The 21,153-nt window shown below is 51.3% G+C and overlaps 2 non-coding genes across 2 annotated transcripts; one reads left to right on the forward strand and one right to left on the reverse strand.

Moving 5' to 3' along the window:
- The first annotated feature begins 248 nt into the window (after positions 1-248).
- Positions 249-320, forward strand: trnag-ucc (transfer RNA glycine (anticodon UCC)). Its single transcript has one exon. It is a non-coding gene; the product is annotated as a tRNA-Gly (tRNA).
- Positions 321-2,159: 1,839 nt separating this feature from the next.
- trnas-gcu (transfer RNA serine (anticodon GCU)) lies at positions 2,160-2,241 on the reverse strand. Its single transcript has one exon. It is a non-coding gene; the product is annotated as a tRNA-Ser (tRNA).
- Between the last annotated feature and the right edge of the window lie 18,912 nt (positions 2,242-21,153).

Raw genomic sequence — 21,153 nt, forward strand, 5'->3', positions numbered from 1 at the left:
CAGTGTTCTAATATCAATGTGACAGTGACTTAAAGCTGCAAAGGTCCACCAAAACTTCATCTCAGGTCACTCGATTCAAAGTCCAGACTGTTGATCGTTACACCATGGATCCAAATAAAAGCGTGTGTCGATTGGAAGCTCTAACATTGACTTCAGAGTAGATCGGAACCCCTACTGAGGAGAGTTCAACACGCAGCAATGCTAGTGTTCATAGCGTCTGCAAGTTTCCAAAGAGCCTCCGTTGTGTTGCATTGGTGGTATAGTGGTGAGCATAGCTGCCTTCCAAGCAGTTGACCCGGGTTCGATTCCCGGCCAATGCAGAGGGATGTCTTCAATTTTAAATCAGTTATGAACAGGTTTTCTTTACGGAGTAATTGGAAGTCTGTTAAAAAGGCAACTTCTTCGTTTGGGACTTTTTCGCCATAGCTTCTGTTTTGATGGCCCAAAATCCAAACTGAAACCACGATCACTAGATTGAAGCCACTAGCAATTCCTCTTTTGGAAAGCAGTCTTTGAGACCTCATTCAGTATTTGCCGGTTTGAGATGCGTTCCTATTTAACTTGTGCAGGGATACAACTAGGTTATGCAGAATATTACAAGGGTTTTACACTGTTTTATTGACAGTCAAGCTCAAGCTTGCAGCTATCCGAACACTTACTGAGGAGTGCTCTAAAACGAACCAGTCCTACATAAGTGTTTTGCTCACAGCCAATAACCAAGACCCATCACATTTTCCTGACTTTGACACAAGGGATTTTATAGCCAAGCTTCATGAACTTCATCCAATCCACTGAGCCACTAGTCGTTCACTCAGCTTAAAACTCGCACAGGGGGCTTTCTTGAGCATATAGCGACAAAATACCTTCCACGTAGAAGTCCGCATTTAACTGAGACTTTTGGGACCAACCAAGTCGTGCTTACATACTTGCAATTGTGGCAAGGTTTACTTTCAATTCAAAATAATCCATGTTTAGTGAAACCGAAGAACTCAGAGTGCTAGCAGTTACAAAATCCATCCTCATGGCAAACAGCAGTACTGTTAAAGATTTAGAGCCATGGAATCACTGTTCTAATGTCACTGCAGCAACTGCCCGAAGTTGAAAGTTTTCCCCAAACCAACCCTTGTGGGAATATGTCTTGGACACATTTTCTAACGTGGGTATGGTGAAGAAAGTTTCCAGTATCCATGTGACAAACAACATATTGTGTTTTTACGCTAATGTAAAGTTAGTATATCTTATCCCTGAGACTTTGTTTGTCAATCTACACAACCGAGCTATACCCGTTAATATGAGTATGATGTGAAAAACACAAGACTGAAAATATGATCACTTGATTGAAGCGACCAGAAATGTCCTCAAGTGGAAAGCGATCGCGTATGATGAACGAGACAGATTTCTATTCAACATGTCCAGATAGGTACCTAGGTTAAACAAGAACTACACAGCATTTTGACAAGCTCACCACCTCTTAGCTTTTTTTGTGTTCCCCAGAATTGGAGGCTATTGTTGTCATTTAAAGCTGCAAAGGTTCCATCGAGACTTGAACTCGGATTACTGGATTCAGAGTCCAGGGTGCTGACCATTACACCATATCAACGCGTCACTGTCGAGTGAAATTTCTGGAAGTAACTTTGAAACTTTTAGTGAAAGATCCAAGAAGACAAACTACGATCGAAGTGAACAGTAATTTCCTCGTGCGGAACGCGATCTTTGCTTCATTTCATAACAGCTGAGCCCATTTTCTATTTAACATGCAGATACATACCTAGGGTTAACGATAACATCACAAGGACTCCACACTATTTTAACAAGCGCAGTATTTGGAACTTGCTTAAAGTTCTCCATAACTTAGACTACTACTGTAATTTAAAGCTGCAAAGATCCCACCGAGACTTGAATTCGGATCAGTGGATTCAAGGTCCAGAGTGCTGACCATTACACCACACCACTGTCCACTGTCGAGTGAAAGTTCTGGCAGAAACTTTTGAGTAGACAAGAAAAACATCCCAAAACTGAGGTCATGAAAATATTCCATTCAGGGACTGAATGAAATTTGACTCATCGGGTAAGAAAGTGGGTTGCAATGTCCACCATAAAGCCTGCTACAATTATTGCGCATAGACAGTTCTTCCTTAGGTCATAGAGAAAACCTGTTGCGACAAGGATGGGATTTGAACCCACGCGTGCAGAACACAATGCATTAGCAGTGCATCGCCTTAACCACTCGGCCACCTTGTCTTAGCAAACAGGGTTTTTGCCACATTCTCACCACCTAACTCTTACCAACCTGACAAGTATTATTGATGGCTTACATCACAGTACAAAAAGTATTTTGCTCACTGCCAAACAATGAGACTCATCAGTTTCTTGACTTGGATAAAAGTGATTTTATCTCCTTACTTCATGAACTTCTTCTACTCCACTGCCCCATTAATCTCTTGCACCGCAAAAACTTGCACAAGGGGCTTTATTGAGCATACAGCAACAAAAGGCATCCCACGTAGAGCTCAACTTTCAATGGACTCTTTTGGGACTGACGAACACTTGTAATTAATATAAGGTGTTATTGCAATTCAAACCAACCTTTATGTGGACAAAACTGAAGACCTCAGCAAAATAAGACAGCGGGCAGTTACAAAATCTATTCTCGTGATACACAGCTGTCCTGTTATGAATTGGGGCCATGGAATCAGTGTTTTAATATCAATGTGACTGTGACTTAAAGCTGCAAAGGTCCACCAAAACGTCATCTCAGGTCACTCGATTCAAAGTCCAGACTGTTGATCCACCATGGATCCAAATAAAAGCGTGTGTCGATTGGAAGCTCTAACACTGACTTCTGCGCCAGTAATGAGAGACGACATTAATGAATCACACAACGCAGATGGTAACGTGCGGCAGCGGCCATTTAGTTAACACAGGAAAGAGAACCCGGACTGCAACGCAGGCAGACCGGAAGGGAGGCTTGGTAACTATAGAAACCACAACCAACACTGGCGTCACCCCTTTTTTTCCAAAAGAAAGACCCCCCCCCCCTTCACACAGTACAACAATAACGCCACAGAACACCAGGCAACATCACAGCGCTGTATAACTAGACCTGTAAGGTGAGACAAAACATTATCACCAGTACACACAAACAGCTGGCCTAAAGTTCAAAGTCCTCTAAATGCCGCCGCAAGCGCCGGCGACACTCCAAGTGTCGAGGGGCAGCATCAGGTGCAAGAGCAGGCACACACTCGCCCGGGGAGCTCCCCCCCAAGGCTCGACCTCGACGGGAAGAACAGTCTCATCCCCCAGCCTCATATCGTTATCACAAGGCAGGCAATGTGCAGGTGGGGGCTCGACAATGGCTGGCGGTATGTCAGGGCAGTGCGGGGCAGGGTTGTCCAAGTCCTCATCAGACGCGAAATCGTCCGCGAGGGGTTCGGAGTCCGTAGAGGGACTTTCCACTTTGTAGCCGTCACCCAGCCTGACCCTGTAGGAGGTGCGACGGAGTTGAGACTCCGTGAACTTCAGGATATTGCACCATGAACCATCCACGCTCGTGACGAGGTACCTGTCACGGGCCTTTGACTTATTCCGGTCACCATACCGGTACACCAGTTCACCAGGTCGAATGGCGGGAGGCACGGCCACACGACCAGAGGGCACCTTTGACTTCTTGCTGTACAGATGGTTGGTGACACGCTCCGAGTGTTGTTTCAGGATGAGGTCCTGGTCGACCACAGGCAACTGCCTATGGGAGAACTGGTCACGCTGAAGCAGCATTTCACGGGCAGACAATCCACGCGACCTAACACGACTGTTCAGGTTGGCCATAGCGACAGAGAGTAACAGCCCTACAGTTAGGCTTGAGACAAATAATATCCCCCTGAATCTCTTGAACAGCCTTCTCCGCCACTGGGTTCTTATTGACATTCTTGGCTTCTCCCACCTCAACAACTAGTCTGTGCATAGCGAGGGCCCCATCCCCTGCCAATGCAGCAAAACCAGGGGCAGTCCTGATCACAGCAAAGGGGCCGTCGAGAGGGCACAGACCCACACATAAGCGGGTTAAAGCGTCCCTGAGAGTGTCTCTGCGCTCGTCGTCAATGAGCCTCCGTCTGAGGTCAGAGCACCCTGCCTGTATGGCAAGCCAGGCCGACCTGTTGGTGAAGGGCAGAGGTAGGACAGGTCCCATGTTCACCATGGCCTGGAACGGACCCACAGCGCCGTTATATCCTTCAAAGTGGGGATCAAACACTACATCAAACTCTCTATGCAGGGCGCGGAACTCATCTCTGATGTCAGCAGGCATGATGTTATCTGAGTCCAGAGCGACAAGGTCAGAGGACAAGGCTGACATGGTCGTCGGGGCCGGAATCAGCTGGCACGGCGGCGTCACTGAGTGACGGGACATATGTGGCGCGGACACGGCATAGGTGGGGGCTTTTCTGGACCAGCCGCAACTCGCCAGTGAGATTTGGGACACGGATCTTCCCGGACACACGCTGTAGCAAAGTTGGGGCAGGCCACTGCTGTGTGTCAGACTGGTCACATAAGACATCGACGTGTGGTTGAACAGCCAGCTCACTGTCCACATTGCACAGCTCAGGAGGCAGCTCGAGCTCGATGTACTCCCCTTGTTATGCTCGCGCACCAGAACCCGACCCGTGTGGCGAAACCCAAGACAGACAGACACAGGATGACTTCAAAATCCAAAAAGGTGTTTTTATTGTGGGAGGGGAATGTATGGTGCGAAAAACGTTCTGTTAGTGGGATGTGTGAATAAACTGTGTGTGGTGTCCCGTGGTTTGCGTGTATAACTATGTGTGAGTGTTTTTAGCCTATGTGTGGTGCGGTATGTAAATGACCAGGAGGTGTTGAAATAATGTGCGTGCACCTGGCAAGAAAGTCCAGTCCGTGATCCAAGAGGGGTTGTCCGAGGAAGTCCGGGTCCGAGATCCGGGAAGTCGAGTCCGAAAGGAGGGGTCCAGGTAGAGGGACAAGGGGAGAGAACGCAGGAGAGGTCCGGGGAAAAACGTGAAGGTCGCTGGGGACGAGGGAGACGCGGGGAGCCGTGAAATTCGCGGAGGGGGAGTCTTGGGAGGAAACAGAGACACGAAGATAAGACACTGGGGAATAAACAGAATGCAAGGAACGCTGGAGGGCTTGTCAGAACTTTACCGCAGGGTTCAGTACGTCAAAGCCAGGAGTGGTGTTCTGGGAGATTTCTTGTAGAGGGCTGCCTGATTGCCACAGGTGTGCCTGATGGATGATGGCAAACACCTGGTGCAGTGCAGCTCTCGTCTCCTCAGAGCGCGAGCCGAGCGCTCGGATGTTTCCGGCACGTCCGAGCTGGGGGAGTGGCTTGAACGTGCCGGGGAGGCAGCTCGGGGCGGTGTAACCACAACAGGACCCCCCCTCCTACGGGAGACACCGGGCGACCGTCCGATGGCGTTGGGGTGGGCCCGATAGAACTCCTCCAGGAGTGCGGGGTCGGCCAGGTAGGACGGGGGAACCCAGCTGCGGTCCTCGGGCTCATAGCCAACCCAGTCCACCAGGTATTGTACCCACGCCCCCGGCGGCGTACGGCGAGCAGCCGGTCGACATCCCAGACCTTGTCGCCATCGTCGAGGACTCTGGGGGGTGGAGGAGCTTGGACAGGGGGAGACAGGGGGCTGGAGGCTACCGGTTTGAGGCGCGAGACATGGAAGACAGGATGGATCTTGAGTGAGGTAGGGAGATGGAGATGCACCGCCGATGGGTTGACGATACGGTCGATGGTGTAGGGACCGACGTAGCGGGGAGCCAGACCCTCTGGCCAGGTCGATAAGCTGGGGCCGGCACTCTCCGCCGGTTGGCGCTGCGCCGGGCCCGCTCTGTAGTTCGCAACACAGCGGCCCGGGCGGTCTTCCAAACGCGCCGACATCAGCGGAGATGGGCCCTCGTGGACGGGACCGCCACCTCCAACTCCTGATGGGGGAACAGAGGGGGTTGATAGCCAAGGGAACACTCGAAGGGGGACAAACCGGTAGCCGAGCTCTCCATGGAGTTGAGCGAGTACTCCACCCAGGGCAGGTACTTGCTCCAGGAGGCGGGGTTGCTGGTGGTAACGCAACGCAAAGCCGCCTCGAGGGCTTGATTGGCCCGCTCTGCCTGCCCATTGGTCTGGGGGTGATACCCGGAGGAGAGGCTGACCGTGGCCCCAATCCCCTTACAGAAGGCCTGCCACACCTTAGAAGTGAACTGAGGACCACGGTCAGAGACAACGTCCAGGGGAATCCCATGGGGTCGGACGACGTGGGAGACGAGGAGGTCCGCCGTCTCGGCTGCAGAGTGGAGTTTGGTGAGGGCAACAAAGTGGACGGCCTTGGAAAACCGGTCGACAATGGTCAGAATGGTGTCATTGCCTTGGGACACGGGGAGGCCTGTTACAAAGTCCAAGGCAATGTGGGACCAAGGTCGGCCGGGGACAGGAAGGGGTCGCAGGAGACCTGCTGGAGGGCGATGGAGAGCCGTGCTGCGGGCGCAGGTGGTGCAGGCAGCCACGAACTCTCTGGTGTCTGCCTCCGTGGTGGGCCACCAGAAACCCCTGCGGATGAAGGCCGCTGTTTGGTGGACACCGGGGTGGCAGGCAAAACGGCTGGAGTGGCCCCACTCCAGCACCTGGGGCCGGACAGAGGGAGGCACAAATAACCGGTTCCGGGGTCCATTGCTTGGGTCGGGCTGGGCGCGCTGGGCCCTTCTCACCACCGATTCGATAGCCCAGGTGACGACACCCACCACCCGGGCCGGGGGAAGGATGGTGTCTGGGGCGTCAGGGGACCCCTCGGGAAACAGACGGGAGAGGGCGTCTGCCCTGACGTTCTTGGTGCCCGGGCGGTAGGTGAGGGTGAAGTCGAACCGGCTAAGAAGAGAGCCCAGCGCGCCTGCCTGCGGTTTAGCCTCTTAGCCATCCGCACGTAGGTCAGGTTCTTGTGATCGGACCATACGATGAACAGCTGCCCTGCTCCCTCCAGCCAGTGTCTCCACGCCTTCAGGGCGGCGTGGACAGCCAGCAACTCCCTGTTGCCGATGTCATAGTTCTCCGCAGGACTGAAACGCCGAGAAGAAGGCGCACGGGTGGATCTTCTGGTCCTCCTCCGACCGCTGGGAGAGGACGGCTCCGATGCCCGTGTCCGATGCGTCCACCTCCAAGATGAACTGCCTGGACGGGTCCGGGTGGGCGAGCACCGGAGCCGTTGCGAACAGCCTCTTCAGGGCCGAGAAGGCGGCCTCTGCCTCCGAGGTCCAGGAGAAGGGGCGGAGGGTGGGGGTGAGTGCAGAGAGGGGGGCGGCCACATGGCTGAACCCCCTGATGAAGCGCCGGTAGAAGTTTGCAAACCCCAGGAAGCGCTGGAGTTCTGTCCTGTTAGTGGGCCGTGCCCACTCCTCCACCACTCGGGTCTTCCTGGGGTCGGTGCGGACGAGCCCCTTCTCCACAATGTGGCCAAGGAACTCCACGGAGGCGGAGTGGAAGACGCAGTTCTCGGCTTTCATGAAGAGCCTGTTCTCCAACAGCCGTTGGAGGACCAGGCGGACATGCTGGTGGTATTCCTCCTCAGTCCTGGAGAACACGAGGATGTCATCCAGGTACACCACTGCCAACGTGTTCAGCATGTCCCGGAGCACGTCGTTGACCAACGCCTGGAAGACGGCCGGGGCGTTGGCGAGGCCGAAGGGCATAACGAGGTACTCGAAATGCCCTAGGTGGGTGTTGAAGGCCGTCTTCCATTCATCCCCTTCCCGGATGCGCACCAGGTGGTACGCGCTGCGCAGGTCTAGCTTGGTGAACACCGTGGCATGAGTGAGTGGCTCGAACGTGGAACTCATAAGGGGGAGTGGATATTTATTTTTCACCGTGATGTCATTTAGCATTCGATAATCTATGCAAGGCCTCAGGCTGCCCTCCTTCTTTGCCACAAAAAAGAAGCCCGCTGCCACCGGGGAAGACGAGAGCCTTATGATTCCTGAGGCCAGGGACTCTGATATAATTGCGCACAGCCTCCTTCTCCGGGACGGAGAGGTTATACAACCGACCGGTGGGAAGGGCGGCCCCGGGAAAGAGATCTATGGCACAATCATAGGGACGGTGAGGGGGGGGGGGAGTGCACTGTCCTTACTAAATACAGGGGCTAAATCGTGATAAATGGGAGGAACACCAGTGAGATCCGTGGGAGGAGGCACGGGTCTGAGGCCGCTGGATGGGGAGTGGGCGGAGCGAAGGCAGTTGGCATGACACGCAACGCTCCAACCCAAAATCCGCCCAGTAGACCAAGAGATGTAGGGATCGTGCTGTTCCAACCACGGTCTTCCTAACACCAGAGGCGCTGTGGGGGCGTGCAAAACCAAAAAACGCATAGCTTCCACGTGATTACCCGAAAGAGTGAGGGAAGCAGTGCTGTGTGTGATCTTACCAAGTTAACGACCATCTAGGGCTTGGGCTGTGAGGGGTGTGTCTAGGAGGACGAGTGGAATGCCGGCCTGCCGGGCCAGCGAGATGTCCATCAAACACTCGTCCGCCCCCGAATCCAGGAGTGCACCAATAGACAGTGAGTCGTTACCCCAGGTGAGTGACCGGGAAAAGCTGGTTGTGCTCCTTCTTGGGCTGGGGCTGAGGAAGGGTCGTCAGGCTCACTAGGACACCCCTCGCTAGTGAGCCAGGTCTTTTTGGGCGAGTCGGGCAGGCCTTGATGTAGTGGCCCGACCTCCCGCAGTAGAGGCAGAGGTGGTCACGCATCCTCTGCTCCCTAACCTCCAGCGGGAGCCGTGACCGACCCAACTGCATGGGCTCCTCCTCCAGCCTGGATCCAGAAGCCACCCAGGGTTGCGAGGGGGAGTGTGAGGGTGGAGAGAGCCCATGGGACGCTGACCCAGGGAAGGCACCGGTAGAACGGACGGGGTTTGGTCTATGGGAGGGGCCAGTGCGCGGGGCGCGTTCCTGGCGCCGCTCCCGCAGCCGCTGTCCATCAGGAGGGCGAGGGTGACGAGCTCGTTGAAGGAGGCAGGGCGGTCCCGAACGATGAGATCTTTGATGGGCTCGCTCAGCCCCCTCCTGTACGCGCTCTTGAGCGCAGTGTCATCCCACCCACTGTCTGCCGCGAGTATCCTCACCTCCAAGGAATAATCTGCCACCGACCTGGCTCCCTGCTGGATGGAATGGAGGTGGCTGGCAGCGTCCTGCCCGTCAGCTGGGTGGTCTAACACCAGACTGAACTCGCGGCGGAAGGCACCATAGTCAGAGGCGAGCCGCTCGGTATGGCCAACCGCCACTATGGCCCAGCTGAGGGCTTTGCCGGTGAGGAGGGACATAACAAGGGCTACTTTGGTCTCTCCTGTCCTATACCTGGCTGGCTGGTGTTTGAACAGGAGCTCACACTGACCAAGGAAACTCCTGCACAGCTCGAACTCCCCATCGAAGGCCTTGGGGCAGGGAAGGTTAGGCTCCCATCGGGGGTTCAGTGGGGGTTGACTCGGAGCAGGGGGAACGTCGGGATCAGGAACGGGGAAACCGGAGGCCGAGCTGGGGGCAGAGACCGAGGCCAGAGCAGGGTGGTCGCTCATCCTGGAGACCGCTGTTGAGAGTGCAGCGATCTGCGCGGAGAGGGCGTCTAACGCGCTCGTCGCGGCCTGGGAGCTGGACTGAAGATCGCTGATCTCTCCGGTGACACGGGTGAAGGCAGTATTAAGCTCTGAGTGGAGAGAGGCAAGTTGGCAGCTGTGACTTTTTACTACTGCCTCTAGGGGGACGGGGCTCTGGGGCGTCACAGGAACCGTCTGCTCCTTGGGTTTGCCTGGGTCCATAATGGCTTCGACGTTCTGTTATGCTCGCGCACCAGAACCCGACCCGTGTGGCGAAACCCAAGACAGACAGACACAGGATGACTTCAAAATCCAAAAAGGTGTTTTTATTGTGGGAGGGGAATGTATGGTGTGAAAACGTTCCGTTAGTGGGATGTGTGAATAAACTGTGTGTGGTGTCCCGTGGTTTGCGTGTATAACTATGTGTGAGTGTTTTTAGCCTATGTGTGGTGCGGTATGTAAATGACCAGGAGGTGTTGAAATAATGTGCGTGCACCTGGCAAGAAAGTCCAGTCCATGATCCAAGAGGGGTTGTCCGAGGAAGTCCGGGTCCGAGATCGAGGAAGTCGAGTCCGGAAGGAGGGGTCCAGGTAGAGGGACAAGGGGAGAGAACGCAGGAGAGGTCCGGGGAAAAACGTGAAGGTCGCTGGGGACGAGGGAGACGCGGGGAGCCGTGGAAGTCGCGGAGGGAGAGTCTTGGGAGGAAAGAAGCTAAGACACTGGGGAATAAACAGAATGCAAGGAACGCTGGAGGGCTTGTCAGAACTTTACCGCAGGGTTCAGTATGTCGAAGTCAGGAGTGGTGTTCTGGGAGACTTCTTGTAGAGGGCTGCCTGATTGCCACAGGTGTGCCTGATGGATGATGGCAAACACCTGGTGCAGTGCAGCTCTCGTCTCCTCAGAGCGCGAGCCGAGCGCTCGGATGTTTCCGGCACGTCCGAGCTGGGGGAGTGGCTTGAACGTGCCGGGGAGGTAGCTCGGGGCGGTGTAACCACAACACCCCTGGCCACACAGTAGATTTATTGTTTGAACCTTCGAATGCAGATCGTTTTACTGAGTGCATAAATTCCTGTGTGTTTCGAGCAAACAGCTCATAAATGTTCACAGATGTGGCAAGTTTAACAGAAAAGATTTTAAAAGGAAAATAATAAATACAAAATACAAAATACGGTGCAAAATACGGCAGTGGACTATGTATGTTAAACAGGGTTTAACAAATACATGTGGAACTTCCTGAAGATTGCGCAACTTCTCAGTTTGTCAGTTACCTTTAAACAGAATTAAAATGCCTATAAAACCTTTACATTTACCTTACTACCCAAATACAATGGCATGGTGTGGCTTTAAGCACGCCAACATTACCTTGTCATGCCTACAGCGGCGAACAGTGGTCGACGGCTCGCGCCCAAAACCATCGTGTCAAATTACCGACATACAATATTGTTTGGAATAATGTTACAGGTATATTTCACAAGATATTTAAACCTACTTACTACGGAGTCAGAGCACCGTCACACCGCAATCTTCAGGTGGTTCACACAAGAAAAAAAGAAAGAATACCCAAGATGCACTTGGATAACTTGCAGAAAGAGTACCCAAGATGCACTTGGATAACTTGCACGGAGTTACAATAAAAGTCCACAACACTGTCACTTACTGGTCAAAACATACAATGACAGCCAAAACTATAAAAATACACTCACAATCTGCTTCACAATCTAAATACATCAAATGACATTTTACATGGCTTGGCAGTGTAACAATTACATATATTAACAGTTAAAATATACTAAATTTAAGTGGAAATCATTTAACGTATTTAACAGATTTACCACCCGGCTACATACTCCCCTGCAAATATAGTCAACGTCCTCGTAGACTACGAAACATGAACTGACTCAAATACTCCCTGCAAGGCCTTTTCAAAGAGAGCAGCACCCAGGCTTGTCAAAACCTTAGAGACCATGTCTGTGCTGACTGAGACTGCATTACAGGCTGACTTTGGCTGATGAAATGGGTTTGAATGAGATCCAGCCATTTCCCGCTTGCTTTTCCTAATGGCAGGTTTAGGTGCATAGGTTCTATGTCCTGCTCCGCCAGCATCATCTGTTAGTGCGGGCCTGTCCCTGTTTTCAATAAAGGGCAAGTCACTGTCGCTAACGTCTGGATGCACATCATTAACACATTCTGTTTCTGTGCCACAGTTTCTCATATCTGAATAACCTTCCTCAGGTCCTTCACCGTCACTCTCATCTACTACTCATCGGCTACATTAGTTTGGGACTTGTTCGCCATAGCTTCTGTTTTGATGACCCAAAATCCAAACTGAAACCACGATCACTAGATTGAAGTCACTAGCAATTCCTCTTTTGGAAAGCAGTCTTTGAGACCTCATTCAGTATTTGCCAGTTTGAGATGCGTTCCTACTTAACTTGTGCAGTGATACAACTAGGTTATGCAGAATATTACAAGGGTTTTACACTGTTTTATTGACAGTCAAGCTCAAGCTTGCAGCTATCCGAACACTTACTGAGGCGTGCTCTAAAACGAACCAGTCCTACATAAATGTTTTGCTCACAGCCAATAACCAAGACCCATCTCATTTTCCTGACTTTGACTCAAGTGATTTTATAACCAAACTTCATGAACTTCCTCCAATCCAATGACCCACTAGTCATTCACTCAGCTTAAAACCCGCACAGGGGGCTTTCTTGAGCATATGGTGACAAAATACCTTCCACGTAGAAGTCCGCATTTAACTGAGACTTTTGGGACCAACCAAGTCGTGCTTACATACTTGCAATTGTGGCAAGGTTTACTTTCAATTCAAAATAATCCATGTTTAGTGAAACCGAAGACCTCAGAGTGCTAGCAGTTACAAAATCCATCCTCATGGCAAACAGCAGTACTGTTAAAGATTTAGAGCCATGGAATCACTGTTCTAATGTCACTGCAGCAACTGTCCGAAGTTGAAAGTTTTCCCCAAACCAACCCTTGTGGGAATATGTCTTGGACACATTTTCTAACGTGGGTATGGTGAAGAAAGTTTCCAGTATCCATGTGACAAACAACATATTGTGTTTTTACGCTAATGTAAAGTTAGTATATCTTATCCCTGAGACTTTGTTTGTCAATCTACACAACCGAGCTATACCCGTTAATATGAGTATGATGTGAAAAACACAACAAGACTGAAAATATGATCACTGGATTGAAGCGACCAGAAATGTCCTCAAGTGGAAAGCGATCGCGTATGATGAACGAGACAGATTTCTATTCAACATGTCCAGATAGGTACCTAGGTTAAACAAGAACTACACAGCATTTTGACAAGCTCACCACCTCTTAGTTTTTTTTGTGTTCCCCAGAATTGGAGGCTATTGTTGACATTTAAAGCTGCAAAGGTTCCATCGAGACTTGAACTCGGATTACTGGATTCAGAGTCCAGGGTGCTGACCATTACACCATATCAACGCGTCACTGTCGAGTGAAATTTCTGGCAGTAACTTTGAAACTGGCAGGATTTCAAACATGAAAGGTTGACACAAAGTCCTACAGGTGGCCAGGGCGTAAACGTGTGCAAACAGGTTGTGGGGCGGCCTGAGGCTGGGCAGGCCGAGGTGGGGAGGGAGAAGGCAGGGGAAGCTGAGGCCCAGGAATGTCTGGGGCCCATGTAGTTGCTGTATGAAGCCCCGGGGCGTCTCGCCATGCCGAGGGAATGGCTAAGTTTGTGTCACCAGCTGTGTGTGGCGGAGCTGACACCTTCCGTAGACGACTGGAGTGCCACCGAGTGCCATCGCTGAGGAGGTAAGTGGCTGGGCCCAGCTGACGGGTGACTTGGAGAGGAAAGGACCAGTATGAAGCCATTTTATTGTCCCTGTGGGGCCTGCGGACCCTGACCCAGTCTGACACATTGATGTCTGGCACCCTGGTTCGCTTTGACTGGTCAAACCGTTGCTTCATCCGCGTCTGCTGATGAGTGACTGAGGCTCTGACCCCAGAGGGAGGTGCCTGGGCTGTGGAGGGGCGAAGCCTGTCAAGGGGCATGCACAGTTCCCGGCCTAGCATGAGAGAGGCCGGGGAGATGCCTGTGGTCGAGTGCTGTGTGGCCCGATAGTGCAGCAGAGTGTGACGGATGGCCTGCGTGAAAGAGCACCCTTGGGCCATGTGTGCTCTGAGGCCATTCTTCAGCGACTGGTGAAAACGTTCAATGCCACCATTGGCCTGGTGGTGGTAGTACGCAGTTTGTATATGACGGATGCCCTTGCTTTCGAGATAAGCAGTGAACTCAGCAGAGACCAGCTGAGGGCCGTTGTCAGTGGTGATGGTCTTTGGGAGGCCCCAGCGAGAGAAAAGAGTCCAGGAAGTCGATGATGATCTGTGAGGTCACAGTGCCGGAAGTGGTGAGTTCAGGCCATTTTGAGTGTAGATCGTAGGTGACCACCATGAAGCGTTGGTGGTGGGGAACTCCATGGATCTCACCACAAATGTCCAACTGCAGGTGTTCCCAGGGCTGAGAGGGCCAGGCGAGAGGTTGCAGGGGTGGGGGAGCCTGGTGGCCAGTCTTGCCACTCACAAGGCAGGCAGAACAGTCCTTCACCAGTGCCTCAATATCTCTGTCTATCCCCGGCCACCACACCAGGTCTCGGCAGCGCTGTTTCAGTTTCACAATGCCCAGGGGGCCTTCATGCGCCATATTCAAAACACGTGCACGGAGAGCAGCTGGGACCACTGTGCAAAAACCCACGTGCCACGCAGGTGTCGTTCCAGCAGGAGAGCTCCTGTCTGACTCGGGCGAACGCAGCCAGCTCCTCTGGGACCTTGTGAGGCCAGCCGTTCTGGATGTAGGTGCGGAGCTGGGAGAGGACAGGGTCCTGTTGGAGGCTGCCCTCAGCTTCTGCAGAGAGACAGTGGCCTGAAGGGGTGTATGTAGCATTTGGACAATGTCCTTTTCCACACAGTCAGTGTCCGTCTGTGGAGTTGGGGTGGAGACAGAGCGAGAGAGCAAGGTCGGCGACAACATTGTCTCTGCCTGGGGTGAACTGCAGGCTGAAGTTGTACTGGCAGAGGCGGTCAGACCAGCGGTGCAACCTCAGGGGTTTGTGGCCTGTCCCAGATGTGGACAGCAGCGCTGTCAGGGCCTGGTGATCTGTCCTGAGGGTGAAGGAGCGGCGATAGAGGTAGAGGTGCCACCTTTCAAAAGCCCAGATACAGGCTAACACCTCATGCTCACCCACGGAGTACCGCTGCTCGGTCAGGTTGAGGGCACGGGAGGCGAAGGCAATGGGCTTCTCCACACCGTTCTGGGTTTGAGACAGCACAGCCTCTATCGCTGTGGCTGATGCGTCACAGGTCACAAAGGTGGAGCTGGAGATGTCGAAGTGAGCCAACACTGGTGGTGAGGTCAGTTGAGTCTTGAGATCACGCACAGCGTCACTGCATGCCTTTGACCACACCCATGGCTTGTCCTTACACAGCAGCTGGCGCAGGGGGGCTGTGGTCGCAGAGTATTGGGGAAGAAACCTCAGGTAATAACTCGTCATACCCAGGAAGGAGGCGACCTGGGCGGCCGAGCTGGGCTCAGGGATGGCCTGAATGGCGTCCACGTTGGATTGTAGTGGAGTTACACCACTCGCTGACAGCCGGAACCCCACGAATTCGATGGCTGGGACAGAGAGGACACATTTCTCAGCATTGAGAGTTAGCTTGTGCTTGGACAGGGCTGCGAAGACCATGTTGAGGCGCTTGTCGTGGATTTCACTGGTGGGCCCGTGTACCACTATATCGTCCAGATAAATGGCCACGCCCAGTATGCCAGCCAGCACAGACACCATGATTTTCTGGAAGCAGCTAGGGGCGGAGCTGAGACCGAAAGGCATCCTGGTGTAGCGAAACACTCCTGCATGTGTCACAAAGGCTGTGAGGTTTCAGCTGTTGGGGTGGAGGGGCACCTGTAAGTACCCCTGTCTGAGGTCGAGCTTGGAGAACACCTCAGAGCCATAGAACTGAGCAGTGAGTTCTTCTGAGGTGGGCAGTGGATACTTATCAGGGACCACTGCCTTATTTACTGCACGTAGATCGACGCAGACACGCAGGCCCCCCGACTTCTTCTTAGCCACCACGAGGTTTGAGACCCAAGGTGACGCGTCCACCAGTTCAATTATGCCAGCTTCCAGCAGTTGTTGCAGCTCGGTGGAGACCCCATCACGGAGAGCCAACGGGATGCGGCGCAGTGGTTGGATGACAGATTTCACAGCAGGGTTGAGGAGAGGTTGATGGGTGAAGGCAGAGAGGCAGCCCAGCCCCATAAACAGCGATGGCCACTTCTGCTGCCAAGGTGTGGCAACAGTCAGGATTGCTGCCCCCCTTGTGTCTAAGAGGGAGAACCCCAGGGCGGAGAACAGGTCCAGGCCCATCAGGTTGGCCCCACGGCATGCCACATGAAAAACTGCATTGGGCACCAGCTTGGTTCCATAGCGGACAGTCACTTGGAGAGAGCCAACCAGATCGATTTTGGAGTCACCATACCCACAGAGGACAGCTGAGGGTGCGGACAGTGGCAGTGAACCGAAAAATTGACTGTAGGTATCAACATTCAGGAGAGACACACCTGCACCGGTGTCCAACAGCAGGGGAATGCACACATCATTAATGCTGACTGTGCATGATTTGAATGACACTGGCCCAGAGCTCACCTTGTGAATGGCGGCGGTTGAAGACTGGGGGGTGTGGCCCTCTGACCCAGCCGGGGAAGATCGACAGACGTTGGCAAAGTGATTGTGCTTACCGCAGCTACGGCATGTCTGGCCACGGGCAGGGCAGTTCTGAGCCCTTGAAACATGAGACCGAGACCCACAGTTACCACAGGACTGTTGAGGGCGGGGCCGAGAACGCCGTCGTTGCAGTTGCAAGACGTCCCCAGTGGAGTCGGCGCCCGCCTCGCTCTGGCTGGGTTGCGTCCCGAGGGGCAGCCGTGAGTAGAGGGAGGAGTCGTTGGCAGCTTGACTGGAGGTGGCCACTTGCTGTGTATTTAGCACAGCAGCACACTCAGCTGCCCCCTCAACCTGTAGTGCGATGGTAATTACCCTGGACAGCAGCAGATCGTCTTTTTCCAGCAGGAGAGTCTCACGCACCTTTGCGTTGGTGGTGTGTTCGATTAGCTGGTCACGAACCATCTCGTCCTGAAGCGCGCCAAACTTGCATGAGCTAGCTAGCCCTCGCAAATTAGCTACATACTGCTGCACAGACTTACCAGGCAGTTGGTGTCGCTGACGGAATATAAATCGCCGAAGGAGGGCACTCTGCGGAGCAGCGAAATGGGTGCTCATAAGTCCCACAGCTTCGTCAAAGCTTGTGACGTTCCCCAGAGTCCCGAGCACACGATGACCCTCTGCTCCCAAGCAGTGTAGCAACAGAGCCGTCTTCCTAGCCTGGCTCACGTCGTCGAGCCCTGAGGCGATGATGTAATTTTCAAAACTATGTAGCCAGCGAGTCCATGGTACCGGAGGCTCGCCAGGTAATGCCAGGAAGGGGGCAGGTGGTGGGAGAGAGATATCAGCCATCCTCGTCGCCAATATTGTATTTAGAAATCACGTCAGGACACAGCGCTGTCGCTCGACACAACCGCTACGTGGCATTCTTTATTTAGACTGACACAGCATAGCAGGCAGACCCGATCAAACAACCCAGAGCCCGCAGGCATCACCAATCGATCCCAGCACAATAGAACAGCACCAAATCAAATGCAGCACTGTCGATGTGTGCAGACATAACACCATGGAATCACTGTTCTAATGTCACTGCAGCAACTGTCCGAAGTTGAAATTTTCCCCAAACCAACCCTTGTGGGAATATGTCTTGGACACATTTTCTAACGTGGGTATGGTGAAGAAAGTTTCCAGTATCCATGTGACACAACATATTGTGTTTTTACTCCAATGTAAGGTTAGTATATCTTATCCCTGAGACTTTGTTTGTCAATCTACACAACCGAGCTATACCCGTTAATGTGAGTATGATGTGAAAAACACAACAAGACTGAAAATATGATCACTGGGTTGAAGCGACCAGCAATGTCCTCTAGTGGAAAGGGATCGCGTACGATGAATGAGACACATTTCTATTCAACATTTCCAGATACGTACCTAGGTTAAACAAGAGCAGCCAACGGACTACACAGCATTTTGACATGCTCAGCACCTCTTAGTTTTTTTGTGTTTCCCAGAATTGGAGGCTATTGCTGTAATTTAAAGCTGCAAAAGTTCCACCGATACTTGAACTCGGATTACTGGATTCAGAGTCCAGGGTGCTGACCATTACACCAAAAACAGGGTTTTTGCCACATGCTCAGCACCAAACTCTTACCAACCTGACATCAAGTATTGTTGATGGCTTACATCACAGTACAAAAAATATGTTGCTCACTGCCAAACAATGAGACTCATCACATTTTCTTGACTTTGGTAAAAGTGATTTTATCTCCTTACTTAAATAAACCAGGGCACCCACTCTCACCTGATTGTCATCCCATTGATTAATTTCACCTTCAAATTAGCTACTAATCCTGGAGGTTCAGGTACTTCTGCCACTCACACATATGTAATATTGGATCATTTTCCTCAATAAATAAATGACCAAGTATAATAGTTTTGTCTCATTTGCTTAATTGGGTTCTCTTTATCTACTTTTAGGACTTGTATGAAAATCTGATGATGTTTTCGGTCATACTTACGCAGAAATATAGAAAATTCTAAAGGGTTCAAAAACTTTCAAGCACCACTGTGTAAATGTATTTCCTCATTGTCCAGGTGTTTGTCCACATACGTCCACCCAGTGCTTGAAGCAGAACAGAGTAAGCGCAGGTACTTATCTTTTGGTGTCTGTATCAGCAAATCCCTTACAGGGTTGCAAACTTTGGTTGGGGTGACTGGGGTGAGATTTTAACGCCCCCATGCCTGAGCATGTTCTTGCACACATACATATCGGTTGTTAGAATGCTAAATTAGTCCCCCCCCCCATTTTTGTTTCTTACCAATTGTATCCGACCAATTACCCCACTCTTCTGAGTCATCTCGGTCGCTGCTCCACCCCCTCCGCCGATCCGGGGAGGGCTGAAGACTATCACATGTCTCTCCCGATACATGTGGAGTCGCCAGCCGCTTCTTTTCACCTGACAGTGAGGAGTTTCACCAGGGGGACGTAGCATGTGGGCGTATCATGCTCTTCCCCCAGTTCCCCCTCACCCCTGAACAGGCGTCCTGACCGACCAGAGGAGGCGTTAGTGCAGCAACCAGGACACATACCCACATCCAGCTTCCCACCCGCAGATACGGCCAATTGTGTCTGTAGGGACGCCCGACCAAGCCGGAGGTAACACGGGGATTCAAACCGAAGATCCCCGCGCTGGTAGGCAACGGAATTGACCACGACTCCACCCGGACGCCCCTGCTTAATTACCTTGAGATCAACTCAAAGTATAGCTCGTGTTCATTAGTGTGTGCATTTATAAAATGTGACATCAATGATTGGTCGAGACTAAAAGAGTAAAAAGTGTAGGTCTTATTTGCAAAGGTGACAGCAGAAGAGGCCTCAGCCTGTACTTACCAAGCTTCAGGGGTGCTGATTTAGACTAAAGATAGAAAATAAAAGTCAAACTTTATCCTAAGCCCTGTTCAGACAGTCTTGGTTTCTACAGGGGAGGTCAGGTTTCTTCACGTCACATAGTATACGTATGTCCCTGTCTAAGTGATCATGTCCGACGAGGTGTCTGGTTATAGCAAAATAACGGCTAGGCTACGACAACTCTACAGCACTTAGCTCCACCCTGTTCAGTATGTAGTTAAGATGGAGTGCACTGTCCTGCTCAGCTCTTGGCCACTGTTGGACATAAGTAGGGGTTTGAGTCTTCTTCATTGAAATTGTAAACAAAATCTGCATTAATAATGGAACAACTTTGTTTTAGCATAGATTCCTTCAGTCATATTGGTGCTGAACATTTCCCCAAAACATCAAGGTCACTGCCTAATTTGAAAACAAACATAATTTTAAAAAAATAGTAGCAGTGAATGTCAGTCTGTACAAACAATATTGTCTTCTCAGAAATGTTAATTCAATTACTGAATTATAGCACGTTAGGTTTAATTTCATGTGGATGGTTTTTTTAAGTAATTTATTTATTAATGTATTTAATTTTTGAGATACTTTATTGATCCCCGTGGGGAAATTACACTCTGCATTTAACCCATCCTAGCTGGGTAGCTAGGAGCAGCGTGCAGCGCCTGGGGACCACCTCCAGGGGTCTCATTAATAAAACAGTGCGTAGGAACCTTACTAAAAGTGTACGCGCGCACAAAAACCGAAAAGGGCGTGCGCTAAAGGTAAAAAATCGTTTTTTTATTGTACACGTACAAGGTACAGGTACAAACAAGGTACACGTACAAACAAAGGTACATGAATAAACAAGGTACAGGAACGTACAGGTGCGCAAGTTCTCCGGTCAGGTTTGTTTTTATAGGTAACAAATTTTGCGTGGGAAGTGGCGTACGCCTCTTTCAGACTCCGGTTTGTGCACGCAACGGTTATAAATGAGACCCCAGGGTGTTTCCCCATTGCCTTGCTCAGGGGCACAGACAGTAGTATTAACCCTAACATGCATGTCTTTTTGATGGTGGGGGAAACCGCAGCACCAGGAGAAAAGCCAGACACGGGAAGAACATGCAAACTCCACACAGAGGACGACCCCGAAGGTTGGACAACCCCGGGGTTCGAACATATGATCTTCTTGCTGTGAGGCGACAGCTCTGACCACTGCGAAACCGTACTACCACATTTAAGGTTTAAGGTTGGAGCAGTATTTTAAAGTTTAAGGTATATGGTTGCAGCAGCATCTCTTGATGTGAAGCGAGACAGGGAGAGTGTATTCACTACGTTGTGGCAGGGACTGAGCATGTTGACACACTGATACATTTTCAACTTTGAACAGTTCTGAAATATTATTCAGGAATCAGTTAATCAACTGTATTGTCCTAAGTGAGACATTTGAAGTGCAGTCAGGATTAAAAATATACAAAACGAGACAATCACACAACACACTAAGATGAGCACACACTTAGATTGACAAAATGCGAAAGTTCACAGTACCAATAGAATAAAGGATCACCTGTCGCCGGTTTACACCAGCAGTGCCCCATTACCGAAACTGTATTAGTGTTTTGGGGATATATGTGTATATAGGAGTCAGGTCAATTCAAGTCAGTTTTATTTGTGTAGCCCAATATCACGAATTACAAATTTACCTCAGGGGGCCTTACAGCAATACAACATCCTGTCGTTAGCCCTTTGCATCAGATAAGGAACAGCTCCCTAAAAAAAAAAAACCTTTAACAGGGAGAAAAAATAGGAAGAAACCTCAGGGAGAGGGCCAAGAACTGAGCCGTGAGGTATGCCATATTTAATGTCTGAGAATTGTGGTGTAATATAATTATAGCAGACACACTGTGTTCCTCGATGTTCTTCCAGATAAGTAGGACTTAAGCCAAGACAGAG

This window comes from Lampris incognitus, chromosome 3, assembly GCF_029633865.1.
Source record: "Lampris incognitus isolate fLamInc1 chromosome 3, fLamInc1.hap2, whole genome shotgun sequence".
In the NCBI taxonomy this organism is placed as follows: Eukaryota; Metazoa; Chordata; class Actinopteri; order Lampriformes; family Lampridae; genus Lampris; species Lampris incognitus.